The 17,832-nt window shown below is 44.1% G+C and overlaps 1 protein-coding gene and 1 long non-coding RNA gene across 54 annotated transcripts in view; one reads left to right on the forward strand and one right to left on the reverse strand.

Moving 5' to 3' along the window:
• The window catches only part of Myt1l (myelin transcription factor 1-like), a 406,515-nt gene that overhangs the window by 222,514 nt on the left and 166,169 nt on the right, over positions 1 to 17,832 (forward strand).
• The window catches only part of LOC134479354 (uncharacterized), a 157,276-nt gene that overhangs the window by 54,404 nt on the left and 85,040 nt on the right, over positions 1 to 17,832 (reverse strand). For 6 of the 8 annotated variants that reach the window (XR_015622976.1, XR_015622973.1, XR_015622970.1 and 3 more), the window contains 2 exons: positions 12,382 to 12,457; positions 7,462 to 7,564 (listed from right to left, as the gene is read on the reverse strand). This is a non-coding gene — a long non-coding RNA (uncharacterized LOC134479354). Of the gene's footprint in view, positions 1 to 5,495; positions 5,609 to 7,461; positions 7,565 to 12,381; positions 12,458 to 17,832 lie in introns of all 8 variants that reach the window. The other 2 variants (XR_015622975.1, XR_015622972.1) reach the window with 1 other exon arrangement.

The raw sequence follows: 17,832 nt of genomic DNA on the forward strand, positions 1-17,832 counted from the left end.
GTCTGGGCTGCCACAGGAGACCATGTGACTATCTGAGGGCCATGCTACCTGGGGGGCACATGATGATCTGAGTGGCCTGTACTATCACCTGAGGCCATGGGCCAGGCTATTGCCGGGGGCCCTGTCTGTGGCAGCCAGAGACTATGCTGATGTCCCAGGACCCTGTTACCACCAAAGGCTATTCAGATGTCCCTGTCTAGACTACCATCTGAGGTAACTGTGTTGAGCTGGCCCATCCCTTTCCTGGCCACCACACTCAAGAGAATTAGCACCAAACCCAGGGAAAGCCTGCCCTGCATAGCCACGCCACCTCAGCTGCTGCATGCATAAAGCCTGCAGGCTGGAGACACCGTCCATCTTGATGCTTTCTGTGTTCACTGCAGATACTCAACTTCTGCTTCTGTATGACTGTCCTGATCACTACTGCAATTATATCTCTGAGGGCTATTGGAAGAGTTGGATGAGTTTAAGTGGCACTTGTCACATGGTAAGCCGAGTAGAAGTGTGACTGTGTTTGTGACTTTTATTGAAGTTTTACTGGTAAGAGCAGGGTTTGGGGAAATAACATAAACATTCATCCATGGGAGACTGGCTAAGAAATTGTGCTGCATTTATCTCATGAGACAGTATGAGATTTTAATGAGTTCGATTATATGAACCTAACCAATCATTTCAAGATATGATGTTACACAAAACTCTACAGGATATAGAGATTTGTGTAGTGTCACTTGGAATTTTAAAGACACCTTTATTTGTGAGTGTTTACAAGGGAAGAGGAAGGCCACAGGAGAAGGGAATGAAGAGGCTCCCTCAGAGGGAAGAGATTCCTCTGCATAGCCTCGCTTCAGATATCGGCAGGGCATTATAATATGCATGTCTGTGTTCTTCCTTAGAAGTAATGATCATGTTAATATTCACTGAATATTTGCAGAGAAACTCTGCATACTGGCATAATTAAAGCACCCCAAAGACACCAGCTGAAAGCAGCACTGTGGAGTAAGAAAGAGTCCCACTCAGGTAGTGATGTGTTCCCTAGACAGGAGACAGGGACACGCCTGAAGAGAATGCTGAGGTAGAGTGCAATGGTATAGTGATCTCCACGCAATGCACAGAGAGAGCTGGCCCTCTGAGAAAATGGGCTCTCACATAGAGCTACACATTCCAAACACATGGGGGAGGGCACAGAGACAGGATGCTCCCCCAGAATGAGCCAGGATACTTGATGAGAATTACAGCACTGGCTTGGGAGAGGCAATGGAGTCTGCATGCATGGTGCATTCCTGTGAGAGTGGATACAAGTCATTCCCAGACATCTTTAATATGCTGCTCTGCCCTTGCAGAGCCTCACGAGGAAGCATAGGTGAAATCATTCCACAGCATAGGGTCTATTCCAACACGGTGTTTTGTGAGCTGGTGGGTGGTTCTGAGGATGATCTGTAAATTACTCAGCTCTTGTGCACAACATTTTCCATGTATCACTCTGTGGGAACCTGTCCCAGGCCCTCAACCCAGCAAGCTACTGGGCCAAAGCCTGCTGCTTCACTACTTTGGAGGGCAGGTTACATTCATGCAATGTTGCCTGGCCCGCTGGAAGCCTGCTTCCGAGCCCACATATTCCACAGAGTGACGGATGAGGCTCATCTCCCATCATTTCATGGGAGAGTCCCATGCCTAACTCTCATTAGTGCTAATGGTGGCTTCTTACCTAAATTTTACAGGGCAAGAGTGTGGGAGGCAAGCCACTGTCCTTTACTCCTCACAGGTTTTCTTACCATGGGCTTCATTCCTCTAGTCTGGAACTGGCTTCTCTGTGTTATCAGATACCTTGCACTCGAACTGCCAACTCTCTTTACTACATGGTGATGGACTGTAAGCAGCACTCTGTGCTCACGTGTTCAAACACCTCCTACTTGTGCCATCCGCCTGGCAAGCACAGATATCCAATTAGTGCAACCGATCCAGCGAATCCCCATGTGTCGCTTGTACCTGCTGTGAATGTCACTCTGCTCAGTGATAATGGAGCCTGGTCCCAAAATAGAGGGAGGGGGTAGAGGGCCAGGAAGACAGAGTCCTCAGTGAGAGCTGAAGTATTTTTAAAGTAACTACAGATACCAGCCCCTTCTAAAGAGAGAGCAGCCTGTGATGCCAATGTGAGTTCAGGAGGAAGAGGCTAGATGGATCCATCACCTCGTCTCTCTCCTCTCGGGGTACAAGAGGAAGAGGCTTAACATGCTCCTGTTATGCAGTATTCATTCTTTTCCCAGAAAGATATAAATATAAAGCACAAAGAAGAACAAATCAGTCTCTGTTCTCCAAAATGATAGCCTGTGTCTTCCTCTCTGTTTTAAGTACCTTAAGTGGTCAATTTGACCTAAACCATTAGTCAGCTGGCAAGAGGAACCATCAACTGAAGAACTGCTTCCATCAAATTGGCCTGTTGCCATATATCTATTGGGATATTTTCTTGATTGTTGATTGATGTAGAAGGGCCAAGTACATTGTGGGTAGTGACACTCCTTGAATAGGTGGGCCTGGGATATATAAGAAAGGTAGCTGAGTATGAAGCTCGAAGCAAGCCTATATGTAGTCAGCAGTCCTTTCTGGTATCTACTTCAGTTCCTGCCTTCAGATTCCTGCTTGGAGTTTCTGCCTTGACTTTAGGATGAGTTAACCTATAACTCAAATAAACTCTCTTCTTTCCCAGTTGATTTTGGCTTTGATGTTTATTGCACACATATTCATAACTCACACCTTCAATCCCTATACCACAAACATAACAGGGCACTGAATGACTTGGTGTAGGCCTCTCTGAATATTTTGCTGACTTGTGTGTGTGTGTGTGTGTGTGTGTGTGTGCGCACGTGCGCGCACACACATGGGGGTTGGCAATATGCAGAGCAAGAGTGTGAGCCTTCTTCCAGGCTGGGACAAAGGCTAACCCATGGCCTGAGCACATCACTGGAGCCTGGGTCAGCCAGTACTAAACAGAAAGCCTGCTGTTTGAGGAAAGAAAAGGGCTAGGATGGGTGCACTTCCTCACTGCACATGGAAGAGAAGTGAAGCTGTGCTGTGTGAAGCTTAGAACAGTTCCACAGCAATAAATGATAAAAATAAGCTAATGGTAAAGAGGTTTAAGAGATTATCAGCAAAAATGCTACCACACTATGAGCCTGGACCATGCATGTTATCTCACATGACCCTCATGCTCCTGGAATGATGGCAGTCATGATAACTGTACAGCAGAGGAAGTCTCAAGGACATAGGTTAGTACAGAGCTAGACTTGGGATGGAACTCCAGCTCTGGAGGCCCTGTTCTTAACTGCTACCTAGTATGACTCCTGAGGAGCCAGCGTGATGAGAAAGTGAGGAAGGAGTAGACAAGAAGTGTTCTTCAGCAGCAGAGGGCCACCACTCACAGAAGCAGGACTCCATGCTCCAGCCCTGCAGAAGCTATTGCTGTCACTGGGGATACAACAGTCTCTGCAGACAATGAGGAAAGGAACAAGGCTTGAGTGTATCTTAGGGAAAGCCAGGCAGGAGGGCGGCAAAGGGGATTCATGCAAGCACATGGCTACCGGGAGGCACCAGAGACTCATGTGAGTAGGGCATAGTCTTCTAGTATCTTCTTGCCTCAACGTAACAAAGACACATAAAATTTAGGGTTGTACTTCTTGGGAGGAAACTAATAACAACATGCCAGGGAGTTCACAGGCTATTACAATGACTCTACCATGACTGAACAACTGGTATGACCAAGATGAGATAATGAAGGCCAGCAAGAAGGTAGCAGATCCACTGCACAAAGCATTAGCCCCCACATGGTTGTTCAAAGACTTGTTGAGGTCAAGGTGTGGGAAGTAGAAAGCAAAGAAACTAGGAAGGTAGAGCCCTGGCAGAACCTTGAGTCTGTGGTGACAAACGTGGTATTACAGTAGGCAGGGATTGGCGGCAGAGGAGTCAAGGGATCCAGGCTTTGGATAGAAATCATGTGGACCGTTGAGAGGATGGTTTGGCAACAATCACTCTAAACTAGGAGCTAAAATTCTCAAGGAAGGTGTCAGGGACCACACAGAGACTATCTGTGAGGTTCAGGTAAGCAGAGAGTCAAAGCTTCAGAGAGAATAGGCTGGAATCCAGTATCAAACATTCCCTTCCAGCCTGTGTCCAGGTGTCAGGCCAGCTAGAGGGTTATGGAGACAACATTAAGAGGCCAAAATGGTGGATACAAGGAGAGGACTCCAAAGAATGATCCAGAGGAGAGAATTCAAGAAGGAGGGGGAATTGCAAGTTAGGGTGAAGACATGATAAGACAGGGACAGCTGACCTGAGAACAGAGCCTAGGCTGGCAGGAGCTAACAAAGCAGGGGTAGCAGCTGGGAGCTGGGAATAGAGATGTAGGTCATTGGCCTGAAACAATGGATGGAGGGAGGCCTAGAGTGCTGAAGCTGAGTCAGGCCCTGAGTTGATTGCCAAAGCCCTTTCCACATTTATGCCAAAAACCCATAAGAAATTAATGAGCAATTTCATGGTGATTTCTGTTGTAATTTATCCTTCATCAAAGAGAATGTATCAGAACAGGATTTCTGGAAGAAAATAATGTAACTAAGTTTAAAATTTGTGGCATTACCAGTTGAAGTACCAAAATAATACTGAAATGTGACCTAAATTAGACAAACTGTCTTTTAGTTGGGTATCACTTTCAGTGTTTTTTCCCAAGCTCGGTACCAGGACACAAGGCTATCCATGGCCTCAAAAACAAAACCCTACCTCTGACACTGGCTTCATAAGTGAGGCAGAAGTGCCAAGAGGAGCTGCACTACACAATTTCTTCATGATGGCTTCGGTACAAATACCTGCAGAAAGAACCTTTCACAGCTACAGAGCCTTGAGTTCAAAGGCCTGTGTGTGCTGGGTAAACAACCAGAATTGGCTACAGACACCTGAACTGCAGAGTTCTGACTTTAAACTATCTGCTAAGTCAGATGTGGTATTGCATGAGTATAATCCCAGAACTCACAAGGCTGAGGCAGGAAATACACTGCAGTTTAAGCTACTTAAAAATAAGACTTCTGTTAAGAAGAGAAAATTCTGCTTAAACTATGTAACAGAGATATGTGGAAATCCCAGCTCTTTAGAAAACCTCCAAGGAAGCCCGAGTACGTAAACACAGAACAGAGCCAAGAAACACATGGTCAATAGATGAACAAATGGGAGGTACTACGACAATGCAGTAATCACTCATTCACTCACTTAACTCACTCACTCACTCTCTCACTCACTCACTCACTCACTGCCCAGAGTTAGGTGGAGCCTTGACAGAGGTCTTTCTGGTGCGCATTCATTTGAAAAATAACAAGGGATATCTTTTTATGTAGAATAGTTAGTTAATATCCAGATTCAAATTACCCTACAGTGCATTGAGCCACACTCTAGAGGCATTCTAATGACCAGGGTCAACAGACCTACCCCCCCCCACCCCCCGTAACTGAACTCACTAGGGGAGAAGACACGGGGCTTTAGGCTGGCTGCAGGTGACTCTGAGTATAGCAACTTCACAGTCTCCACCATCTTCCAATTGTAAATTTAGGCCATGAAGTTCAGTTCTTACCTTTCTCCAAACACAAAAAATAACGTAATCAGAAGACGACCAATCACTCACCAAGAGATAATTTCTATTCACCTACTATGTGAGACTGTGGGAGGGCCAAACCTCAGGTATTTTCAGTTGTGTGTGTGTAGTGCACAGCTGACACATAAGGCCAGCCTAAAACATGTCACTATTCTTTACCAAGACTTTTTGTCTCCTTTGCTCTTCTTTTCTGATTCTAAGCACACTGGTGACTAAAGCAATGGTATCAGCAGGAGAAATTTTAGAAATGTAATAGGAATCAGTAACTCGCTGACAGACTTCACATTGACATAATGATGGGTGAAGCAACATACCCTGCCCCTCAGTACAAATGCTTCTACTTTAGATGTTCAGGTAACTGACCCAATAACCAGCCTGTAGCAAAGATTCGCAGCTCACGATTTCACTGACGATCATGTATCATACTACTTTCTTTAAAATATTACGTTTATAATTTTATTTAAAAGGAGGCCAAATGATTTTTTTAAAAAAGTCATATTCTCAGTTCTCCAGAAAATGTTGGATTCCCAACTTAAATGAAATGTAGATTTAAACATATACTTGTATTAGTTTTCCTGTCTAATGATATTCAGACACACATTTGCAAGTACACACTCTGGTATCACGTCAGCTGTTGCCTGAGTTTGTCCAAGTTTTTATCTGCACAGTTAAGGGTCATACACCAACTCTAAGGGAGAGGGACATTTCTTAGATCACCCAGGGTGAAGCTGAGATTTACCACCACCTATGGCCAGTCTTTGTTCCTTTCCATCCAGCCAGGAAACACTGGGAAATACCCGCTATAGGCCTATTGTATGTGCTTATTATATGCACAACAGGTTGCATGCATGTAAAACTTTAGTACCTGCCAAGAACCCAGGATGAACATCCTTAATATCCAGAATTGAGGAGAAATTTCTCCCCCACCCTTGTTCCTACACACAGACCCCCTGATTCATATGCATATAAACCAATGTCCGGTGCTTAGAATCAACCCTTTGGTCCTAAACATACAAGGTTGACTAATGAGAATACCAGGGCAAGAGAAATTTAATTGAAGCAGTAGCCTATGCCTACCATTGGTTGCAGCCAGTACACTGCAGGTAGGTTCCTCCATAGGAATGGAGCCGCAGCTGTCCTCACTTAGAACAAACACTCCCCACACACACACACACACACACACAGTCATACTCTGAAGGCAGATTCCTCCATGCAGAGATCCCATTTCACAGGAGTATGGTCACAACTGTCCTCATCCATGACAAATAGTCAGCCTTTATATCTAGATACATCTAGATACCCACCCTTCTGGATAGACAGGAATGAACCAAGATCACCTGGCTTCATGCTAGTTATACCTGTACATGTAGCAGTCATTCTAATTGGAACAGCCCTCTTTGTTCCTCTTCAACCCCTAGGACACTGGTTATGCTCTGTACAAGGTCTAAAAGCATGAAGAATGAGCCAGATGCCTCGATACTCTGGTATTGACACATCTTTCTCCACCAAAGTGTCCAGTCATTGTTGGAACTTTCTGTCTCGTTTTAATGGGCATAGAGAGTGTGTCCTTCTCAGGATTTAAGATCACATCTCATATATCATGTTTGTTATGAATGAGTCACATTTTCCCAAGTTTAATTCAACTTTAGACATTCCTTTAAATGACAAACTTTCAATCTTCTAACTGTAAAGAGGTCAAGGTTCTGGCTAGTTGGCTAATTTGTTAAGCTAAAGATATATCTGTAGCACACAACAGAATCATACATAGACTTATCACTCAACTTTCTCTGTCAGACTGAGGCTTAAATGCTACAATTGATGGGAGAAAGTACCGTGTAGCATTGGCATACGGGTAGTACCGACATGCAGTGTTCCTTTATGCATCAGCGGGATATACTGCTGGCTGTCTTCTAAGTGCTGTGGCTGTCTCAAGTCCTGGAAATAAATAGAGAACAAGGCCATTAAATGGGAACTTGGAGACAACAGAGGACAATATCAGTGGGACAGTTATGTGCAGGTTACTAAACAACCATGGTTCAGTGTGTCCAGTCATGATTAGAGGAATATCTAATAGAGATGAGATCCAGGATGTCAAGGAAGCCTTTGAAAGAAATGTTCCTGAGCACAGTCCTGAAGCTAAGAGGAGGTTAGCCAGGAGAAAAAAATGGAGAAGTGTGCACTTGCAGGCTGAGTGTGGGAGTAGGTGGGCAGTGTGAAGTCAGCTGGAGAATAAGCTAGAGAGGTAAAGTAGGGCTTCATCATTACCAATCTCAATGTTCTGAAACATACAAGAATAATGCTAAGCAAACAAGCAACACACTCTCACTTAGGATTGATAGTTTAGCATGAAATGGTGAATTAGTGAGACAGACTTCTGGGAGGGATGACAACCAAGAATATAGCAATATATTCTAGGGCACTAGTCAGACCAACAGGGTAGCCTGAGAAGGGTGGAAGGCAGGATAGATAGAAACAGGCCAATTGAGAGATACCAGACAGTCCACCCTGACAGACTAACAAGCCATCGAGAGACAGCGGAAGTAGGGTGGTATGTGATAGAGGCAAGCTAAAGGAGGATAAAGCTTCTCTGATGGTAGGTACCATTCACCTGAAAGATGAGATGAGACGGTAGATGAATAAGGACGGATTCTGGCCAGGTTGAGTCCAGGTTACAGCATTCATCTTGGGTTTAAAGGTTGTCTCCAAACTTTAACTTGGCTAACTTAATAGGCAGTGAAAGAGACAAGCTTTCTTCTAGTTAATCTGTGACAGTGCACATCTCTGCGTATTCTCGGGATACCAAGACACGAAATACAACTTTCAGGGCACAGCAGAGAAATTGGACTTAACTTTTCAGGATACCAACTTAGCAAGAATCTAGACCAGAATTCAGGGCTCTGACACTCTGCCTGTTCTGTTTTCCCTGGTTAGTATCTGAAAGAACAAGTGTGGGTATTTGTCAGCACTGAGATGACACCCTCTCTGGGAGAACTCCCCAGCAGATAACCTGCAGAGCACATGGCAGGATCCCACAGGGCTGCAGAGACCAAGCACACAGTGTCCCTTAACCATTTCCAGTAGGAAACAGATAGCCAGGGACTGGGACTCACTTTCCCTGGAATGCTCAGGAGACAGATGCTGCTTCCTCGTGCCCCTATTGGAATGAAAAAGCCTAAGATGGGACTTAGAACTTACAGGCTTAGTCTTGGCATCACCCTCACATATTAAAAAAAGGAAGCCTTTTCATCTCATGGACATATAGCATGGTACGTAGAGTGTGGAACATGGCTAGTCTCCTCTTGAAGCCTCTCTGTTTGCCTGTAATGCAGGTGCTGGCTTGCAGGCAGCTAAGGACTCACTTGGAATCACGTCCAGCTGCTGCCTTATATAATACAAGTCAAAAGACTTTTCTAATCCTCATCTTGTTATTGCAGTTTGAAATGGAGTTTAAGCAGACCTGACTTGGCACTTGGTCTGGGGTGTCTTCCTATTTCATGCATGTCAATTACTGCTACGGAAAGTGGGGAAATGTCTCAGTTGGTAAGGTGCTTGTCATGCAAACATGAGAACCTGAGTTTGATATCTATCATCCATGTAAAAATCCAGACATAGTACGACATGCTCATAATCCTGGTATTGGGGAGTTGGACACTAATGGATTCCCATGGCTCACTGGATTGTCAGCTTTGACCAGTCCACAAGCTCCACAGTCAGTAGAGACTCAAAAACATGGTGGAGTTGGGGGTGGATAGATGGCTCAGTAGTTAAGAACCCTTACTGTTTTTGCAAAGAACCTGGGGTCAGATCCCGGTGTATATCAGATAGCTCACTACCATGTGTAACTTTAGCCAGGGAATCTAATACACTCTGGCTTCCACAGATACCTGTATGTACCTTATGCACGTAAACTCACACCAGCACAAATACACATAAGTTAAACTAAATAAGGCTTCGAAACAAACACAGAGTGGAGGACTCTGGGAGAACAACCCAGGAGACTGACCTCTGGCTTCCATATGTACATGAATTCATATATACATGTTTATACAAATACACAGGCATATGTGCTTACACAAAAAATGCATGCACATGCACACATATGTGCACACATATACACACATGAACACGGCACACACATGTACACACATTTATGTGGATTCACACATGCAATGACACACCTATACACACATGAACACGGCACACACATGTACACACATTTATGTGGATTCACACATGCAATGACACACACACACACACACACACACACACACACACACACATCTCCATAGAGCTGGTAATAACATTCCTTCATTCCTTAAACTGTAGAATGTAGAAAAACTTGTATTTCACATAATTTATGTGATAAATGGATCTGATTTAATTTTGAAAAGTGAAAAGCAAAGAGTCTACATATCCAGGATGCCTGGCTTAGTCATCTGGGTAAGAAGTCACAACAAAGGCATCTCAACAGGCCTTCAGACTGTGATAGGAGGCAACTATGAGTCATATCTGCCTGCTCTGGGTTGCAGGGCTCTATTGTCTACATTATCCTTACAGGGGTTTCCCCAACCCAAACTTCGTCTTGAGATACTACTGAAGAAAAGCACATTAGTCACTCTTCCATTGTTTCTAAGCCTTCACATTCCATTCACAAATAGAGCTAAAAATGTCTTAAACTCCCTTCTGTCTATTTACCTGCTAGTTGAGTGATTCCTCATTAATATTTTTGTACGATTTAGCACATAAAACAATAGCTGGTGAAAGTGAGTAGTCATAAGACATAATAATGAATGAGTAACAACTTCAGGAGCAATGCGCTCCTGGAGAACACACAGGGCTATACAGTCCCAGCCTGTTGTTCCAGTGTACTTCAGCAGAAGATCAGTGGGGAGATCACTCAGTGAGTAACAGTGCCTGATGCACAAGCATTAGGAGTTGAGTTAGAATCAACAGCACCCATATGAAAAGCCAGGCATGGCACACCTACCTAGAACCCCAGCATTGAGAGACAGAGCCAAGCAGACTTTGACAACTCACTGGCCAGCCAATCTAACCAAAATGGCAAACTCTAAGTTCAGTGAGAGATCCTGTCTCAATGAGCTACAGTGGAGAGAGATAAATCAGGACACCTGATATCACTTTCTGGCTTCTTTATACATAAGCTCATGCAAACATATTTCCAATTTGAGATCACTCAAGTGTGAGGACAGCCTCTGTGGGCGAGAGGTCATCAAGATGCAGATTCCATGTGCTTAGGTTGCCATGTAGAGGCCCAGCCATGATCATTAGAATAGCCCAGAACATGGCTGAGTGTTCCTTTCTAAGGAAAACTGGTGAGTCCTGGCAGTTGTGTTCTTATTAAGGTGATGAGCTTTCAGAGGGAAGAGAGAAATGAATAGCTTGTTGCTATTGCTGGTGTTTAATCCAGACACCACTGTCTCCCGGTGGAACCCTTGGACCTCCTTCACACCGTTTCCGCTTTTGGGAATTCTCCTAGGTTTGGAAGAGGCTCCCACTTCCCTGTGTTGTTGTGTATTGCATCTTCTCTACTTCTGCCCAGTGTGGGCACAGTCTCACACCTGTAATGCCACCCGCATTACAATTTGATAAGCAAGCCCCACTGAAGCAGCCCCACATTTCTCTGTACACACAGGTCACATGCAGGAAAGCCCCAGCAGACCTTATTTGGCTGAGCCGGTGGCACAGCAGAACCCCAGAAGTACACATACAAATTTACAAAGCATTTCTACAATAGACCCAGTGAGGGCTATGACACAATCTTATTATTGGGATTAAACAAAACTTGAAACCTTCAATCCCTCATGTGCAGCACAACACAGAGTAGCACTCAATAAACACTTGTAAGTGAACCACGACTGAGGACAGGTGTTGGTGGTGCCACTTTACAGCACCCATGCTGCAAACCCCCAGTCTGGCTGTTTGCTTTTCTGTCCCTCATTGAGCCTCTCCTGAATGGCATCCTATGAGGCACATAATTGACTGTTGTAGATTTTTGTTTTGCTTCACGTGTCATGTTCTGAATATTAAATTTGAACATAATTGCAATGGGTCAGCCTACCTTTTTAAAATTTTTATCCACTATGCAAGTTTGAATGCTAGGTGATACAAATGTTATATGTAAATTTATGTAAATTGGTATGCTAATGAGCCCATACCATTGCAGTAGACTTTTGGTATGTGTGAGGGTTGTCACCCTTGTCACAGGGCAGTCCACGAGGGAGCTTGTGCATTATTGTGAGCTCAGTATGACTTAGGCATATCTTCTCTTATGATTATTATTCTCCAAATCTCCTACACCATTCCCGAGGATGACAAAGATCTCACTGGCTGTCTTCCAACCATGTGTCTTTTCCATGTGAAAGTCAGTTTGTAACTTTATGTAACTAATTTATGTAACTAATTTAGAAGTCAGCCTCCATTCAACAAATACTATTGGGTATTCTATGCAAACATCATGCTAGGCAAATACAAGGGAACCTTTCCTTTTGAGAGCAGAAATCCATTCAGCCTATGAGCCATGCCATGAATGGAGCATGAGTCCCAGGCTAAGACTATGGTGGGTGACTGTGAGTATGAGGGACTCCTGAGGGACTACATACCATATATGTAGGTTCATTTGCGGCAGAGATGTAGCCCTCAGTTCATCCCCTTCTACTACTTCCCAGATTTGGGGAGACACAGCCACTTGAGGGAACAAATAAAACTTAAATAGACTATTAGACCCATCTTACCTGTCTGAGACCCACAGCTGACACCTGTCCTATATACTGCGGTTCTGTCTTCGGTTTAGCATCAGGTGTGCCCACACTGAAACAAATAACAGGCATTCATAGAAAGTCAGGTAGGATGTGAGGGTAAGCAGAAAGACTTTTCTGAGCAAGACTCTGCATCTGACTGAGTAAGAAAGCAGAAGGGGGAGGTCAAGCTAATGATTCAGTCTCAAGAACAGGTGACTGAGGAAATATGGCTGTCATAGACTCGGTGGGTTGATTGACAGGCAAAGAGAGAACCTGTGAAGAAGCCCACTCAACAGACTGGGTCTGAGGGTAGGACCTGGGGTTGGAGTAGGGTGTAAGGACTCCAAGGCTGGGCAAAACATATTGGCATTTGTTTTGAACTAAGGGGCCTGGCCTAGAGGTAAAGTCTGTGGACTGAACCTTAAAATACAGGGCAGAAGTTAAGGTAGAGGGCAAAGAGCTTATGGAGGGAAAAATCCATGAGTTTCCTAATTAGAAAGTTAAATTAATGGATTAAGTGAAATTGAAGGTACAAATTCAAGAGCAGAATTGGGACCACGTTGACCTGTGGGTGACAGTAGAGAGAACAGCTTGGAGACTGTCAAGGGGCATCACCTCAGCCAGAGCTGGAAGGGACTTTAAGAACAGAGGAGCAACCCAGACAAGCAGACATCATGGAAGGCTGACTTTTGAGAAAATGTTGCTAGGCAGAGTAGTGGCAGAAGGTAGATAAAATATGATAATTTTTAGATTACAGTCACGATAAAAAATTCAGAATTATTTGAAATTGGCATTTGTTTTGAGGGGAGTATTTTAAAATACATGTAAAATATCTTCTCAAAAGAGAATCCAAGTTTTCCAGATATATATAAAAAATGAGCTGACAAAATAATTCTGCCCTCAAGTTTTGTTTTAATCAAGGGACTTTAAAATTAGTAAATTTAAAAAGGTTCCTTGTACCACGAGTGGAATACAACATACCTTACTATTTCTCCCAAGGATCCCATAACCTTTCAAATGTTTTGCATTGATGTTAGGGTTTAGGGTTGAAATGGGGAGTTAGCAGAGATTAAGTCCCTACTCTTGTCTCTGGATCATGCAACCCATACCAAAACCTGGAAAAGGGTGGAATTCACTTGGTATAAGAATAGGATTCTCCCACAGCTTCCTAACACCCATCTAACACTTCATTGATGGAGCAAAGCCTGGGTCTAGCTTCAAATTCCAGAAGCCAGGGTATGGCGAAAGTCATACCCTTGAAAAATACACCTGAAGTCAACACTCTCTAGGGCCGCTCTTCCTTGAGAAGCCCACACCCCTACATGTCTTTATCTTTCCTCAAGCTTCTTTCTTGCTCTTGTACCCGTGTCTCTTAGTAAATGGTGACTCTCTGAGAAGCTCACACCAAGCTCTGGTTGTGTTCTTGAGCTCCCTTTCTCTTGTATTTAAAGACTGTGTTTATATATTTATCTTTAATCAAACTTCAACTCTGCTTCATAAAAGAAGAATAGCTTGTGGCTACTAAGATGTCTCCTGTCTTAAAGAGGATCTCTGACAGTATGCTGAACTAGAGACAAAAGAAAAAGATGGTCCCACTCTGGGGACAAAACAAAGAACACAGACAAGCCAGAGGAGAGTATTCATACAGCATCCAGGTTGCTGTTGGCCAGGTATCTCCCTTCTCACCATAGCCCTGCACTAGACTCTGTGAACAACTAGCAGGCAAACTGCCATGCTCTTGTGAGGAGGTATCTGGGGCTATGAGTGATTCTACTACTGCATTCTCCTGTTAGCTCTTCCCTGCCCCCATCTGGTCCTTGTGTCTCCTGGCCACATCATTGCCATCAGTTCCCTTAGGTTATCATCTATAACCATGGATGACTGTATAATTTCTCCTTTGTTCTTCCCTCTGACACAGGAGGACTTATGGGCAGTTCCATACAACTAGGCTCTGGCTAGCTTAATTTTGGATGCTATTGGAGCAGTGCTAATTCTTCAGGCCAAGGAGAAGGTTCACATGGCTTTATATGACACCTCCTGATGCCTCTGATGGGAAAGCAGTTTCACACTAACCTCAACCTTCAGTCTGGGCAATGACACCGTATCATCAGGTTCATGGTCAGCGTGTGGCCATGACCACTTGATCTGCATCTCCATTTAACAGACAGCCCTATGAAGAGCCATCTTCAATGCTACCTGACTAAAAACAAACCTGGAACAAAAAGAGGAGGTTCCCAAGCAGTGTAGTACCTGTGAGGCAGAGGACAGACAGTGAAATCAGTACCTTCAGCATAGCCCCTATAGCAGACTAAATGGATTCCAATTAAAGGCAGTTTATTCTCTTATATCCACAGAGCCTGGAGGACCCATTCTAGAGAACTTGAGTGCTGGGTTCACCTGTGAGGAACTGTCTAGTCCTGGTCTCATCCAGGTGCTGAGGGTAGCCAGCTGCCTTTGTTCTCCTCTGGCTTGGAAAAGCATCTCCCTTTCCTCTACCTCCTTCCCATGTCATTCTTCCTGTGCATTTGTATGGACATCCCTTTCATAAGAGTGCTGCCGAAGTGCATTAGGAACTGCTTCACTTTCTCATGGCCTCATCTTACCTAATGAAATCTAAATTCATTTAGTCTATGCTTCTATAATAACACAACCCAGACAGACAAAATTATCAGGAATAGAAATGTACATTCTTATCATTTTGGAAGCTGGGAAGTTCAAATTCAGAGTCCTGGTAGGCTGATTATCTGATGAGAGGAGACATATTGGAATCTCATGCAGCGGAAGGCCAAGAACAAATGGAATGTCACTCTCATAACCAGTTCTCTCCCAAAGGTCCTCTATCGTGTATGTTAGCGTCTCTGTGCCTGGCTTCCATATTAGTTACCTTTTCTTTTTCTTTTTTTTTTTTTTTTTTTTGGTTCTTTTTTTCGGAGCTGGGGACCGAACCCAGGGCCTTGCGCTTCCTAGGTAAGCGCTCTACCACTGAGCTAAATCCCCAGCCCCGTTACCTTTTCTTTGTTGTAACCAAATACCTGATAAGGAAAAGCTTAAGAAAGGCATGATTTATTTCAGCTTACAGTTTGAGGGTAGCATCCATCATGGTTAGAAAGGCATGATGGGATATAATGAGTGGAACAGCGGGTCATGTGAAGTTAGCAATTAGGAAACAAAGAGTAATAAGGCTACTTCAGAAATACTGTGGTGAAGACTTTAATGTGAATTTTGAGGGACAGAGCTGAGCCCATCACAGTCAGGTCTGATAAAGTGTGATGTTGGAGGCCTTCCTTTTGCAGTGCTAGCACAGCATCTCTCAAAACCAACTTTTCTTTTCTAGATGGTGGAGAAAAATGTCTAGTTTTAAGTCACATCAGAGACCCCTATTGCACTACACCTGGTCTCTGGGTCCTGTGAATAGCTCTCAGGCAGCAGCAATAATCCAAGAAAAAAAATGGCCTTGACCGGCTTTAGGTCACAAGTGAGCAGGTGACTTTCTTCTGCCAGGCTTGACTCTTTTGACCATATCAAATTACAGTCTGGAACTTAGCGGTTTTCAGAGGGCAAAATCAGGCCGAAGGACTGACATTCCACAGCAGCCCAGTACATAACTTTTCTGGTCCCCAAAGTCTGGTGGGCTGCCAGGTAGAAAGGGGAATGTTGAAATCGCTCCCAATAGCTATTCCAACACCACTTAATGATTGAGCTTCCGTTTCCTTTTATTAACATCTTTAAGGTTAGTGCCTGTAAACTATTGAGCTAGCCAAACAAGACAGACTGCTAGATGGACTACTGTGCGAACTAAAGATCATTTACTCCTATGGATAAGATGCTGACCGACCTAATATACGACTGTTTGTGTGAAGCCCAGCATTTGGAGGATGTCCCCAGGTTCATGGACATACACATCCTCCTCTGTATGCAGAGAAGAGTCTTGAGTGTTCTCTGGCAGAGAGTCTCTCTCATCTTGGAAGAAATCCTACCCATTTTTAGTAGATGCATGTCTGTAGGGTTGCCAGGGCAAAGTCGGGGCATATTTAACCAACATTCTGAGGCTATTCCGTCTGCAGCTGACAAGGGTGCCAATGTGCTCGTATGATATGAAGACGTCTGCCTGGTAAGCCTTATGAGCAAATGCTCCATCCTGCAGGCTTTGGCCCATTCTGTCCCTGCTCTCATAAAAAAATTGGAACTGCAGCATATTTAAGTGTCCATGCCCTGCTCAAGCATGATGTCCCGGGCATAGTTGAAGCATTGTTATATATACACAGTAAATGAATGTCAGTACCAATCATTCTGCCTTCCCCACTGTAGGTATCTCCAGATCAGCAGAGTCTTGGTGAAGTGAATAAATGACCTGTTTCCTAAGGACTATGTCTCAGTCTACTCTGCTACTTACCATCTGTTTTCCAGAATGTTCCAGACCAGGCAGTGGGAGTCTACTTAAAAATAAATTATGTCACTCACTCTCCTGCCTAAAGTCCTATATTGGGCTCTTGTGCTGCTCAGAATAAGCCCCAGGCCTACCCTGGGGTGTGAGATTCCAGGTTGCCGAGGCTTGCCTGTCTTCAACCTCATCTAGGTCAGGTTCTTCACTCCTGCACTGAGAACTCCAAGCTCACCCTCTACTTTCTGAGCCTATCTGTAGTACCTCTTCCTCTTGGGCTGTGGATTTTCTGTTTCATCGGACTAGAAGTTTCTTTGCTGGTTTCTCACTCAGCTTATCTGTGTCTTCCTTCTAGGGTTACCCAAGTGTTACACTTTCCTTCCTCAGGAACACTTGCCACCCAGGAGGCCTTGCCAGCCAAAGTCCCCATCCTGGCAGCTGTCCACCAGCCTCTGCATTAACCCAGTTTTCTGACTACTCCAGTCTGAGCCAATATTTGTTATTCTAAGGCTTCCCTTTTTCTGAAGGGGCCATCCCAGGACAGTGGTTCTAGGCTCACTGGGACTGTGCCCACTGGCGATGTTCCTAGTTTATATCTACCACAAATAAATGTTGGCTAATTAAAGATGTGCATTTTTAATTCATGTATTACACAAAGATTACGAGAACATCCTATAGTATGCCTTTTACCATAGATAAGAAAAAACTTCTTAGTTACAGCAGCACAAAAAGTGGAGATTGTGAGAAAATAAAACTGTGATGAATGCAACTAGGTCAAAGTTCAAAACGAGGGTCTAAGGAAATATTATAAACAAAAGCTCACAGACTGCTGGCAGGTTGCAGGAAAACCCTAATGAATAATATGAAAAGATCTACAATGACATATAGCAGCATAGGAAGGCAGGGATCCATTTAGGGAGGTCAGAGAATAAGATGGAAATGCTATCCACGCAGACACAAGGAACTTGCCAAGCAGTAGCCAGGGGGCTGGAAAACATGGATTTCGAATGCTATTGGTGAGTCAATTAAAACATGGGGTAGGCAAACACTGAATGGGTATTCAG

The sequence above is a fragment of the Rattus norvegicus genome, chromosome 6 (assembly GCF_021556685.1).
Source record: "Rattus norvegicus strain SHRSP/BbbUtx chromosome 6, alternate assembly SHRSP_T2T, whole genome shotgun sequence".
NCBI lineage: Eukaryota > Metazoa > Chordata > Mammalia > Rodentia > Muridae > Rattus > Rattus norvegicus.